The following is a 15,014-nucleotide window of genomic DNA, read 5'->3' as shown; positions in this document are numbered from 1 at the left end:
CAGCCACTCTCTTGAGAATGAATAATGGATGTTCTAGCAAGAGAAAAGACTTTACACAGTGCAGTATGCATATTCAAATACATAAAATGTAGCAAACCATCCCTTGAGATTATCATGAGATTAAATCTCTATATCTGCATGTACATTTGTGAACGCACTCTCTCAGCAATGTCACGATTGCACTCTAACTTAGAATTGCACCTTTACTGTGCTGTCACACACATTATAATAAACATTAAACTAATATAGTGTATTGGTTATGTTGTGTGCAAGTAGAATTCACGGAGAGATTAGCTCTCATCCCTTAATGCAGTGTAGTTGATAAAAAGTCTGGGAAGCTCTGATTTACAACATTCTCCTGTAACTTGCAACACACACTCATTGCATTCACAATTGGTGGTGAATCTGTATGATCTCTTGCTTACACCTCCAAAACTCCTTCACTCAAACTTCAGGAATAAATTTTTCCATAGAATTTCCCTATCCCAATAATAAGGATTTTGCACATTTTGTGAATATTAATGAATATTATGTCCATTTCAAAATTCAACACGTTGAGCATATTTTTAATCAACTAGCTAAAAAGGTTGTGTTGCCGTGCAGGTTCATTTTAATAAACAAATCAGGTGGTGAGATCCTGCTCGGCAGTTTAAACAAACGCACAAAACTTTGTTGTGATTTTTTCTTTCAATAAACATTAACTTGTTGTTTGGGTTTTTTTTTCTCAAAAGCAAGAAGGGGACGATAAAAAGACACATTAGAAGGCTGAATCCAAATGGAAATTTGGTTACCTAGGTGAACCTGCCCCTATTAGTGAAAACAGAAACCTGAGAGGACTATTATGAACTGGGCTTTGCTTTAGCTCGGCACAGAGCTCAGAGAGGCCAAGCACTGAATCCCACACAGACACAGACAGCCTGGTTATTTCAGGTTATTATCAAGCAGAAAGTACCAGACGGTACAATATTCTGTTTGAAATTAGGTAAACATGAAGCAACAAAAAAAGTGCAAGAGAGACACTTTCAAGTAAGGTTAGCATGTTGTTATCAATGCGTATCAGTAAAAACATGAGCAGGCTGTTCTTGTGGTTTTTCACACAGAGTATTTCTACATGTGTTATCAACAGAAGTAAAATAAGTTAGCAACATAAAGCATGTCTGAACATAAAGAGCTCAACATAAGGAACAAGCCTGTGGCAGCATGATAAGATCACTGAGAAATCAAGCCAATCGCTAAATGTTTAGCAATTATCCGGGTTTTCACAACAAGTATTTGCAGGAAGTCGACAGGAAGAAAAATAACATTATATGGATATGGAACAGCATGAGGGTATCAGTAAATGATGACACTTAATTTGAGTGAACTGTCCCTTTAACTACTGTAAAACATTGTTAGCTGGATAATCTAGAAGCTTATTTCAGAGGGAGGAAAGCAGCCAACAGCTGCAAACAGAAAGCATGGCTTAGAGGAGAAAGGAGAGCCTGATTTAAAGGGGTCATGGATTTGTTTTAATATGTTCCTTGTGGTTCACTTATAATGTTAACAAAGTTATTTGCACAAACAAAACAGTCATACATTCACAAAAATTCTGACCCTCTGTCCAAAAAGCTGATTTATGTGGTCGTCTCCCTTAAGTCTTGTCATTGAATGGCCAATGTTATGATTGGCTAACATTATTGCATGAGAAAAAGTGTCAATGCTCACTCGCTTTTACACATGAGTAAATGTTCATTAACAGACAAGGCATTATCAAATCGTTTACTTACAGTAACTGAAATGCAAAGGAGCTGTTTAAACAGAATGAATCAAAGCGAATGTTCTTTTACTCTTCCATTTGTCCTGTTATCAGCTGACTCAAGCGCGTAGGGTGAGAACTGAGCATTTGTATAATATCTGCATCCAGTATATTTATTAATTATTATAATGGGTTCTACTTGCTTTTGACGCAAATAAATATTTGAGTCTGGTTTAGACGGGTGTCAGCTGATAAGCAAACCGAAACAATTTGTTGATGTCTTGCTCTAGAGGCAGTCATATGCAAATGTATTTGCCCATGTGACATCAGAAATCCCATAATACCTAAACAAACCGTTTTTGGAGCTAAATTAAATAAATGTTTTGTTTATAATAAGGAGTATGTTTTATGCTATGAATCTTGTCTTAAATGGAACAAAGATCTCTTATATGTCAAAAGATCAAGGCAAATTTGATTTTTCATGTCATGATGACCCCTAAACCTAGCAAGCATCTTCAAGCCCTACAACTGCTTACATATATGGGCAAAAGAGAGACAGTTAAGCCAGTCACACACAGGACGAGAAGTGCCACGGACTGGCGTGTTGTGGCTAGGATAGCAAATATCGGACACTGGACACATTGCGTTCAGTTCAAGGTGACAGTGATTCTAATCACCAAACAGGAAAAAGTTCACTTCAAAAACAAAGTGGCGTCAACGAGTCTGAAGATCTATATTATTATAGCTCTCTATATGAAGCATATAGACTGCATTCAAGAGACAGAATGTAAAACATTTTTGCTGAAAAATGGAGATGGTCCTCACTGCGGAACACTAGATCCAGGAGACAAGGTTGGATCCAGATCCAACTCCTCCCACTTTACATATCCCTAAACCTACCTGTCTCCACCCCCTGGATCTGGATCTCATGTTCTGCAGTGAGGAGCTACTGTAAAAATGCACAATACACCATCTTCCAGCTTAGGGTTAAGTCATTATGTACACTGTATTAGTATCAAATCATTGTTAATGTAATTTAATGGAAAACTATGTGAGTAGCGTGCTGTAGCATGGCAGGATTTTGAACAGCCTTCAGATTCGGAATCGCAGCCGAGCACCACAGACAGACACCAAATGGTTCACTCAAAGAAAACAATGTGTTCAAATTTTAAGGATGTGGTATGAGACCTCCTATAGAATGGCAAATAAAGACTTTCCAAAACAAGGGTGTCCTTTGCATTCTCAACACCAATAATGAACCAAATTATGTTCAACAATGACCGAAAGCATTAATTTAGGCACTTGTAGATCCAACATCAACAATTCAGAGTTGAAAAAGTAACATCCTTTTACTTTTGAAGCTATACTTTAGGCTTGGCTTAATTTTAGGACACAATTTTTAAAGGTGCAGAGCGAAAATTAGACAATGAAACACACTTCATCATGTTTTACCAGCAGAGACTACAGGAGAATCAGACCTGCACTGTAAAAACAAATCCCAGTAAAATTTACGGCAAAAAAACAGCAGCTGTGGTTGCCAGAACTTTACCGTAAAAAATACAGTAGTAACGTAAAAAAAAATCTGTTAAATTTACGGTAAACTAACGTATTTCATTAACTGATATTAGTACTTCATTAGGTTGGTAAATTAACATTATATCTGTTTTATACCTTTATAATACACTGACAGTCACCAAGCAGCTTTTCCACAAGCTGAGGAGGACAATACTAATATATAGAAGGAGCACACAGTGTCATTCACACACACACTAAACACCATCATGGTAACATGCATGAAATTTTAAAAATGCAATAAACATCAATTTAACAACATTAGATGTAACATAAAACCCTAATGTACATAACTGATTAGAAAAAAATGAGAAAAACTAAGAAGAAAGAGTTATTTCAACGAAAATATATCAAATGTGAAGTGCCACGCAGGGAATTTCACTGTAAATTTTACAATGAATTGTTATTTTTCACTTCCAAAAACTGTGAATTTAACGGTATTTTACCGTAAACCAATTGACAGTTTTTCACCGCATCATTTTTACAGTCTTTTACAGTTTTTTTTACAGTGTGTACGGCCAAAGAAGCAGAGAGAAAGACCAATAAAGACAAAAAAAAAAAAAAAATAATGAGTATTAACATTGGTACAGCATTGTCTGCCACAAACCATTCTCAGAATTTCTCACTCCCAGGACTATTTTGCACTTGCCTTTCCTTAGTAAAGATGTACGTTCCTCAGACCTGCCTGTTCCTGCCCCAAACCTCCAGCTCGGTATTCATCAATGCTACCCTTCACTGCATTCCATTGAGCGCTGAACTTTAGAAGTCAGTGTAGGGGAGATCAGAGGAGGTTTCTTTCCCTGATATCTTTTCCTCACTTCAATCAGACCTGCTGGAATCCTGTTATGGAAATGTCTAATGACCGACTCAGTTGCTGAATTAGGAACCACATACTAGCATACTGCTCTTACTATTCTTGCCATAGAAAGATATGACAAAAGTAGTAGTAAGAGTAGTATGTTATAATTCTGAATACAGCAAGTGTCTTTTTTGCTCCCGTCTACATGAACAGCCATCAAAACAACCAATTAGAGCAGGTATCATCAAGCACAACATTTCTTACGAGTTCCCAGGGGGCATTATAGATTTTGATGGCACAAATTCAAATTCACAATGCCACTTTGCCACATGGACTACACTAAGCATCATAATCTTGTCAAATTTTTAAATGGTTGCAGAGAAAAACTGGGTATCAAACACTAAACAACTACTGCTACATACACTACCAGACTTTCAAGTTGTTCCAAACACAAACACACAGAAATATGTGCCTTGTTCATAGGATATACATGACAAAAAAAAAAAAAAAAAAAAAATGCATGTTTGAGCTGTTTTAACTGAAAGTAACTTGCACTGACATATCTTAAAATATGTCAAAGCCATTGTTTTGTCTCAAGACGTACACCAGTAATTTATTTTCTAGTCTACGTTTATAAAAGCTACTTAAATATCCTAATTGAACTAAGACCTTATTCTGGCTTAGGCCAAGCTCTGTCTGTGAAACCGGGCCTACGTGTTTTTCTATCTGTAAACTTAGACTGCCAAAAATCGGCAGACTAGCTCTGACTTTTAGCAACTAGCGTTGACTTGTCCAGACTGTAAATCTGTAAATGCAAATATTTGTGCAAAAGTCATTCAGCTTATTCCTTTAATCATACTGCAAATGGCCTTAGTTTGCTCCATAGACATAAGTGACGCTCAGTATATATTTCGACAGACAGATGAAGACAGTAACTGTGCATGTTAACATACTGAATGTTTGGGAAGCAAGTCAACTGTGGCTCGGTCAGATAGAAAACAGTCTACCAACTGACTTATGTTAACTTCACTGTCAAATACCACAGTTATGTAAAGAGTAAACTATATTTACAAAAATGAATGTCACTTGCAAATGTGGGTATGTCATACGTCATGAACAACAAAAAGACCTCTGTGAAACAACTGACACATTGAGAATGTAGGAGTTTTTCCTCTGCACCCACTAATCCCAGCTGCATCTTTGCTCAGAGTTCGTTTTCCCTCATCACCTGACAAGATCTTCACGCTGCTACATGTGAATCTTTTGATGAAAAATGCTTGATGAAAAGTAAAGGTGAAGAGCCATACAGAAAAACCTTAGATATACCTGATAAGTTGGAACAACCGTGTGATGTTATCACTTTCAAAAATGGATAGCGAAGTGATGTCATAGACCACTTACAAGCATGGAATAATTGATGAGGGCCACCATTTGTCTCACTCTGACATTTTAAGAAAAACTGCATTTAAAAGGTGCTAAAGAGGATGTTTTGTTTTATACATTTTTGCAATATTACTTGAAACTGTCTTTACTAACTGATAAAAGACTATTTATTTAGGTGCACTGAAAGGAATAAAATTAATATACATCATCTGTGCACGAGGTCGGGCCTTAAAAACATCAGCCAATAGTTTACGTGATCATCGCGTAAACGATTGGCCCTCTGGCTTGTCAATCACTGCCATGACATTCCTTGTGAGAGACGAGCGCGGCTGCCCTCTCCAGTAACTTTCCACTCTCCACAGGCGCCGCATGCAATGATTTTGTCAGGAGACAGGAGTAACAACTGCAGATTATGAGTTACCTGAAGTAACCTGAGTTACCTAGAAAATCAAAACTTTTCATTTTCCGCCGGTCTTAGTACACAATGTAACTACAGAAGAGTCAAGTTTTAAATAGGAAAAATTTCAAAACTCTTTGGTCATTTTTAAGCGTGATGCTAACGGTCTAATCAGATTCAATGAACTATGCTAAGCTATGCTAAAAGTGGTACCGCCAGAACCGGAGATCGGCTGAATGGATTCGAAAACGGTAAAACTCAACTGTTTAACTCTAGGGGAGTTGGAAAATGAGCCTATTTTCAAAAAAAGTGGAGTGTTCCTTTAAATCAAGAAGCAGTTTCTTGACAAGTAAAAATTATTTTCTTGTTTCCAGAGTTTTTCTTTAAAACAAGCAAAATAATCTTATTTCAAACCAAAAATAAGATATATAAACTTGTTTACATTTGGATTAAGATTATTTTTATTACCCCATTGGAAGATTATTTTGCTTGTTTTAAGGAAAAACTCACTTAATTTTGACTTATTTTTCCTTAAAACAAGAATTTAATTTTGACTTGTCAAGAAAATGCTTCTTGATCAAAGAATTTTTAGATATTTGGACTGGAAACAAGACAAAAAATTCTAAGTAAGAACAGCATTTTTTGCAGTGTACTGACCAAGAAAGATATATGCAGTTGGGAGGTTTTAAAGGGATAATTCACCCAAAAATGAAAATTATCCCATGTTTGCTCACCCCAAGCCATCCTAGGGGACTATCATCTTTCAGATGAACACAATCGGCATTATATTATAAAATATCCCAACTCTTCCAAGCTTTATATTTGAAGTGAATGGTGCTCCTGATTTTGAAGTCCAAAAAAGTGCATCCATCCATCATAAAAGATATCCACATGGCCCTAGAGGGTTAACAAAGGTTTTATGAAGCGAAGCAATGGGTTTTTGTAAGAAAAAACTACATATTTAAATCTTTATCTAATCTAAGCTTTCGGCAGACGGCCTACACAAATCGATTTACACCAAAAGAGTAAGCTCTGACCTGATGCATGACACGAACGCAGAAGTGCAGAAGATAGAGCAAAACAAAACACCAGTCACGAATTTTAATAGTCTAAAACGAGAATTTTTAAAGGGAAATATCAGAGGATTTCAATATAAGAGAAGAGGAGGCGTCTAAGTTTACGCTAATCCTACATTCTATGTCATACATTGCTTCAGAAGTTACTCATTTGGCGTAAGTCAATTTGTGTAGGCCACCTGCTGGAAGCTATTCATTTTAGTTTATAAAGTTTTAAACTTGGATATATTTTTTACAAAAACCCATCACTTTAATATAACTCAGATTCCGTTCTAAAAGAAGATAGACAAATACACCTACAATGGCTTGAGGGTGAGTAAATCATGGGACAATTTTCATTTTTTGGGTGAACTATCTCTTTAAGAAGCTCTTTCTTGAATGCTCTAGGCAAATCTATGAACAAAGTAAACATAACTACAAAAAGCAAATAGCACTTTTTTTTTAACTTTTGTTGTTGTAAATATTGCAATCATTAAATGAATGAGGAAATAACAAGAGGAAGTTCCCACAGGACTGTCTAGATAATTCATTCCTAATTAATATGTAAACATGAATGTCTAGACAGCATCCTCAGCAAAACGCTATTCTGGAGTTTATCTTGATTCTACCCAGCTTGAGTGTCTTGAATACTGTCCAACAAGCCAGTGATGGTCCCTGATTGGATACGACCAGTTAACAACAAAAAAAGACCGGGACCTCCTGCCTCTTGATTTTAATTGCCTTGTACCAGAGTCTCTTCTCAAATATACCCCTCCTTAAGGCTAGCAGGACAAAAAAAAAATGGGTGCATTATTATGAGAAGGCTTTAACTGAAGGCACATTTACTGCGTGTGATGGAAAATGACTGATTTGATTTCAAAATGTCCTATTCCACCAAGAAAAACAACGAACATGAAGTTGATGAGGCATCAAATGCAGGTGATTAAAACACTGCACGAGTGCAAACAACTCATATTTTCCACCAGGAAGTCATAAAGAAATGGGTGTTCTACTTTGAAGAGATAGAAAGCACCCTTTACTCTTATGATGGTGAGTTGACTAATATCAAATTATTAACCTTATTTATACCTACCTAATTGAATGAGTAACTCAAATGTATAACTGATGACTAATTTAAACATGGCTGCATTTCTGTCTGCATATTGTTCAACAATATAACTAACAAGTTTAATTATGACACAACACAATAGCCATTGAGTGAAATTGAAGACAGATTCGCCTACATTACCTTTCAAAAGTTTGGGATCAATACGATTTTTTGAAAAAACTAAATTAGCAAGGAGGATTCTAAAAAGAGACATTTCTAATGTTATAAAAGTTTTATATTTCAAGTAAATGTTGTTCTTTTGAACTACCAACCTATTCATCAAAGAATCCCGGGGGAAAAAAGTAGAAAAATATTAAGCAGCACAATCGTTTTCAACATTGATGATAATAAGACATTTGTCTTGAGCACCAAATCAGCACCTTAGAATGATTTCTTTATGTACAACAAATATCAATCAGAAGCAGTTTTAGAAACCAGCCTCGAAAGTCATGGTAACCCATCCACAATATAGTGAGAGATTCTCTATACTAGACATGTTTGGTAGGCTTGGAGCGATGGTAAAGGGGGTAGATTAGATTTGCAAACAATTCTAACCAAGCAGCAAAGTGGAAGTAATTTCCTCTGTATAAACAGGCGGCAGCAGCAGTGTGGATTTTACAGCCTGAGAGAGAGAGAGATGTAGGTGACAGTTCCCTTCACCATGAACTGAGCTTTGATCCCAATGTGGAAAGCTTTCTCAGCAAGGTGCAAATTGAAGAGGTTTCTGCCATATGTCCACTCAGGCTGGAACGTACACATCTTCGCTTCCACCCTACAAAATGTTGTTTCAACCCTGCATGGATTTCCTTTTTTCTGCGAAAGGAGATATTTTGAAGAACGTCTAAACACCCTTTTTTGTGTTTCACAGAATAAAGTCAGTCGGGAACAACATGAGGGAGAGTAAATGATTTTTATGTCCATCATTTTTAACTGCAGTTTTATTTTTGTTCTATTTCTGTATTACTTTGTAACAAGTAATGAGAAACCAAGCCTGCTGTTGCTAACATATGCATGTTGGTACAAAACAAATAGAACAGGATAAATATTTAATGAGGGACAGAATGTGTATAGAACATCCTTTTATTTTCAAATTGACAGGAGCATGTGTGTGTTCACGTGGACAGGAAGTGTAATTCACATATAGCTTCACACTGTAAGCACATTCAAACCTCTTCTCATTTGAAATGGCCACATTGCCACCCATGAACAGCACTCAGCTTCAAAGAAAAGTTCTAGCCATCGCTTTTAACAATAAGACTCCCCTCTGGAAAGCAAGCATAAAGGCAGACAGGGATCTCACATTCTTTAATATGGTCTTTCATTATGTCGTCGGTGAAAGGAGGCTTTAGAAGACTTTCATCTTGAAACAGTTCCCTCTTTAAACAACTGGGACTACCTCCAAAAGATGTCTCTGCATCACAAAGACTTCTTCCATTCATAGTCTCGGAACAAAACCGAACAGTTTACACCCTGTGGATGAGCCAATTTTCCTCTGGATTAGCCCATTACAAAATATACTATCACAAGTTTAATGTGGCCTAACAGGTCACAGACTTCTTGAGGGGTGCAACTTTGAGGAATCCAATCCAACAAGAAGAATTCAAAAATTGTCTGCTGTTGAAATGATAGGTGAATGCATTAAGCAAATGATATTTGAAGGAGGAAAGGGCTCCCTCGTTTCAGATACGCCAAACAGAGGTTTCATTTCTGATGCTGATAATATTTGTAGGTCGCTGACAATCCTTTTCACTAGAGCATAATAATGTCTTTGTGTCAGTCTCTTGCAGACTGTACATGGCAATGATGCCAACCTGGAAGAATGAGCATGCCAACACTGCACAAACAATGCGCACGTTATATTTCAGTGTTTCTGACTAAAAGTCCTCTTTTGGACTTTATGAAAAGCTGCACTGTTAAAAAAAAAAAAAAAAAAAAAAAAAACAAATATGTTTTTTAGTGTTTATGCCCTTATTTTACAGTCACATTACCCTGATGGAGTTTAGTCTTTGTTTGTATGGTCACGGTTTATTGACATGTCACTTATGATGAACTTTGATTCATCAAGTACCCGCCTATTTTAAGGTGGTTTTCAGTCTACTTTAAGGTGCCAAGCAGATTTTAGCAGTACAAGGAATGCATATTCCTGTATAATGACTTAAAGGTGATAAAGAGGATCTTTTCGTCGACTGACAAACCAAAGACTGTTACTGAGTTTTTGAAATGAGCGCATGCGTAAGAACAACCCCCCCTCCTTTCGAGGGAACACCTCCCAAAACTCGTGCACGAGTATTGGAACACGAGTGTTTACCACCGGCTTTCGCTGTGTCATATTAGTGGATTAATTATGTCGGACTCACCGCAGGTAACTCATAATCTGCAGTTGTTACTCCTGTCTCCGGACAAAATCATTGCATGCAGCGCCTGTGGAGTGTGGAAAGTTACTGGAGAGCGCGGTCGCGTTCGTCTCTCACAAGGAACGTCACGGCAGTGATTGACAAGCCAGAGGGCCATCATCGCATAAACGATTGGCTGATGTTTTTAAGGCCCTACCTCATGCACAGATGATGTATATTAATATTATTACTTTCAGTGCACCTAATAAATAGTCTTTTATCAGTTAGTAAAGACAGTTTCATGTATGATGATATGATGTGATGAGATATTCAGTAGTAAAAGAATGTTAAGGATTTAATTAAATTGCTGTTCGAGAAGTCAAACCACCAAACAGCTTTAGGACATCAATTGTTTACAGTGAGGTTATCATGAAAATCAGTTCAAACTTCCCGAAATCTGCACAGGAAAGGCGATCATCATAATTACTTCCCGTCAATTGACCCAAGGACTGCATCTGAAGAGTTTAGAAATGTGCTGGACTTCATGTATAAGGACATATATTTTTACTAGGAGAGACCAGGGAGTGTTGTAACAGTCTCTTTAACCAAATAGAAATGAGCTACAGGGAAAAATAAAATAAAAAATCATACATTGAACAATAAATTTCTTGTACAAATTGTCCAATGTAACAACCCATATGGCAGTGGGGTAAGCTGTAACACCAGCAATCACTTCATATTCATTTATACAGTTTAGGGCTGAGATGTACAATTAATTTTTAACAAACAAATATTGTAAGGCTAACGTCAAAGTTTGAGACACAAAATCACCGAGTTACAGACCTTGAAACAGTGTTACATCACCCCTGCTCTACCCTACAGGTACTCAGTTATGAGAACTACAAACCTAAACTAACCATTTAGCATACGACTTACATTACACACACAAAAACAAACAAATATTAAACGCATGCTCTAGCGAGAAAAAAAAAAAACGCATGTTTTCCGACAAAGGATAGTTTCAAAAAACTCTCTATATTGAAACAGGTGTGTAAAAACACGCTTTCACCGAGTAGTCTCCACACACAACATCTGAAGATTTTTTTCCCCACAAAGATCTGACCCTGTTAACCATTAAAATTATATTGTAATCTCTTATCTTGCTTTGAGGCAAGTAACAAGAGTCGTGCGACCAATGCACCTACAAATGTCCACTGCAGCTTCCATTCAATGTTTCTTTTTTTATCCCACTGTCACAATTCATTTATTTTCTCATATATTTAACCTAAGACAAAATTGTATCACCTTAACATATCTCACAGAAAAAAGAAAAAAAAAACACAAGTGTTTGCAGACCTGTTGTAGCTGCTGGATCAGGTTTCGCACGCGCCCTGAAGACAGTGAGCGATAAAGTCTAGTTTATAAGTATGCGGCCAGCGGTTTTTAAAAAAGGAACAATGAATTACCTTTTTTTTTTTCAAAGAAGTTTGTTTATATGTCCCTCTCCCGACCTTGCGCTCCCTTTGTAAAAGTCCCGGTGAAGTGTCCTCTTCGCTCATGCGCACAAGAGCAGCACGGATCGTGCTTCACCAGGCTCGAGCGCACAATACATGTTCCCTGACGTGAGAGCGTGACGTACTAAAAACTGAGTACACAAAGGCAGGTGCTCCTCTTACTGCTTTATACATCAGCAGGGCCTCTGAAAGTCACACAGTTTCTAGAGGTTTCAAATAAATGATTATAATAGTTTATAGGCTAGTTTAAGTTAAAGTGTTTATAAACTTGCATGTGGAGATCAGTTTTGGTCAAACATTGACATGCACCTTGCAGAATCTGCAAAATGTAAATATTTTAACAAAATCACAGGGATGAGGGATCATAAAAAACTGTTTGTTATTTTTTTTATTTAGTGTTGTTTTGTGATGTGGCTGATCATTAAGGGTTGAGGTAGGATGTATGGCTTCAGAGAGTATAGGGTCTGTTAACCAGTTTCTTGTATTGAAATCCACCAGATACTGGTAATCACTGAGGTGGCCTCTGCATGGACTTATTTTAAAAATGTATGAGAGAACTTCTGAAGATATTAGGAAGTCTAACAGCAGCACCTTAATTGTTTTCAAAGAGACATACAGTACTGGCAATCCAAGGAGGAGAAAAATTAGGCAGAATGTTACAAAGTGCACATATCAAGTAAATATGGCCTACTAGTTAACAGCCTTGAATGGAGGTAGTTCTGTACTATACTATTGTAATGACTGAATATTCAGTCTGTTTTAATGTTTATGTTTGTAATTATTCAAAGTTTATGAGAACATTTGCTGAAATGGGCTCATCATGCCTTTTAGTGGGGAGAGTGAATTAAGAAACATTTAATCAGGGCTGACCTCTAGTGGTTGCCACAGGTAGTTCGGTATGCATCCAGAATACACAAAATGTAAAAATTAATCAATTAAATAGTTGGCAGGGCCTATCTGAAACAGCTAGCCTTACATTAAAAAAACAAAAACAAAAAACAACCAAACTCTGTCAACATTGTATCTTTCTCATTATAAGGAAAAAGCTGAATATTTACAGCATAAATGTTTTTGCATTTATAATTTCCTATTGCCACGTACAGTGCTCAGCATAAATGATTACACCCCTTTTGAAAAGTAACATTTTTAACAATATCTCAATGAACACAAAAACAATTTCCAAAATGTTGACAAGACTAAGTTTAATATAACATCTGTTTAACTTATAACAATGAAAGTACGGTTGGTAATATAACTTAGAGAACAAAATTTTCAGTTTTACTTAAATTAGGGTGATGCAAAAATGAGTACATCCCACTGAAAGTCTCTGGAGCAGAGCTAAATTTTAGACTACAAATGTCTAATTTAAGAAGAATTCAACCACAGGTGAGTCTAATTATTCATTACACAGGTGTCCAGCAGACAGTTGACTATAAAAGGGTGTTAAAACCCCTTCCCATTTCATGCTGTCAGCAATGGCTCCACATGGAAGAGAAATATCACAAGACCTGAGAAAGAAAATCATTTCTTTACACCAGAAAGGTGAAGGCTACAAGAAGATCAGCAAAGCTTTACTTATCAGTCAGAATACTGTAGCAAAAGTGGTACAAAAATTTAAAAGAGATGGAACTGCAACCATCTCACAGAGACCAGGTCATCCACAGAAGTTAACACCTCCACAGGAGTGTCTTCTGATGAGAAGGGTTGAAGAAAATCGGCACGCAAGTTCACTGCAGTTATCTAAAGTAGAAAGCCAAACTGGGGTGACTATTTCCTGTGACACAATACGACGTACGCTGCAGAGGAATGGCATGCATGGGTGGGTGCCGTCCACGAAAGAAGCATCTTCTAAAACCCAGCCACAAAAAAGCCTGCCTAGAGTTTTCCAGGGCCCATGCTGACAAAGATGAAGACTACTGGGACTCTATACTCTGGAGTGATGAGACCAAAATAAATGTTTTCGCAAAAGATGAGGAATACAAAGAAAAATGCATGGTGCCTACAGTGAAACATGGTGGTGGCAGTGTCCTTATGAGTGCTGCTGGTGTCGGGGAGCTGCATTTCACTGATGGCATCATGAATTCACAGATGTACTGCTCTATACTGAGAGAAGATGCTACCATCACTCCGTGCCCTTGGTTGTCATGCACTTTTCCAACATGACAATGATCCTAAACGCACCTAAGGCCACTGTTGGATTTCTGAAGAAGAACAGGGTGAAAGTGATTCAGTGGCTCCTGATCTGAACCCAATCGAACACCTTTGGGGAATTCTGAAGAGACAAGTTGAGCATCACTCTCCATCCAGCATCCAGTCTCTAGAAGAGGACCTTCTTGAAGAATGGAAAAGGATAGATGTTGCAAAATGTTGCCAACTTGTTCATTCCATGCCTAGAAGATTTGGTGCTGTCCTTAAAAATCATGGAGGCCATACAAAGTACTAGATGGAGTATTTTTGTACTCATTTTTGCATCACCCTAATTTGAGTAAAACTGAAAAATGTGTAATCCAAGTTATATTATTAACCTTACTTTCATGTTATAAGTTAAACAGATGTTATATTAAACTTAGTCTTGTCAACATTTTGGAAATTGTTTTTGTGTTCATTGAGATATTGTTTAAAATGTTACTTTTCCAAGGGGGTGTACTCCTTTACACTGAGCACTGTAGCTCTGACTGTAAATTGCATATAGCCCACGACTTCGCCTACATTTCTTAGTATCTGTATCAGAATGTCTGAAGTATGTTTCAGTATATGTTCAATCTCTTGCATACATGAGCAAGTGTTTTATGTGGGGGAACTATTTTAGTTGTTTGTTTACCTCTATTTTAAGGTGAACTGAACAACAACTAAATGGGTAAAATTAAAATGGCTGTCTAAATCCAGCCAATAAACCAGCCTGACCAGTATGTAAGGCAAACTAAAACCTACAGTACAAACATGGAAGACTTCCATAGCTGACTTGACCACTCTCTGAAAAATTTTCAGCAACTCTTTTAGGCCATTCAAACTCGAAAGAAAATTTTGGTTAGAAATATTACAGGTGCGATTAAATGAATTAACAGAAGAACCTGAATTCGCCTTAAAACTGCTGCTACTCGTATGCTGTAGTAATCTC

At 37.0% G+C, this 15,014-nt stretch overlaps 1 protein-coding gene across 2 annotated transcripts in view; it reads right to left on the bottom strand.

The window, feature by feature from the left end:
• The window catches only part of kank1a (KN motif and ankyrin repeat domains 1a), a 53,393-nt gene extending 41,428 nt beyond the window's left edge, over positions 1–11,965 (bottom strand). Inside the window, exon 1 of one of the 2 annotated variants that reach the window (XM_067408381.1) lies at positions 11,849–11,965. The gene's annotated coding sequence lies outside the window, so the exon portion shown is untranslated. The remainder of the gene's footprint in view (positions 1–11,848) is intronic. The other variant, XM_067408385.1, reaches the window with a different exon arrangement.
• Positions 11,966–15,014: the final 3,049 nt, after the last annotated feature.

The sequence above is a fragment of the Chanodichthys erythropterus genome, chromosome 13 (assembly GCF_024489055.1).
Source record: "Chanodichthys erythropterus isolate Z2021 chromosome 13, ASM2448905v1, whole genome shotgun sequence".
Lineage (NCBI taxonomy): Eukaryota > Metazoa > Chordata > Actinopteri > Cypriniformes > Xenocyprididae > Chanodichthys > Chanodichthys erythropterus.
Note: the sequence above shows the minus strand (reverse complement) of the source record. Positions and strands in the feature narration are given on the sequence as shown.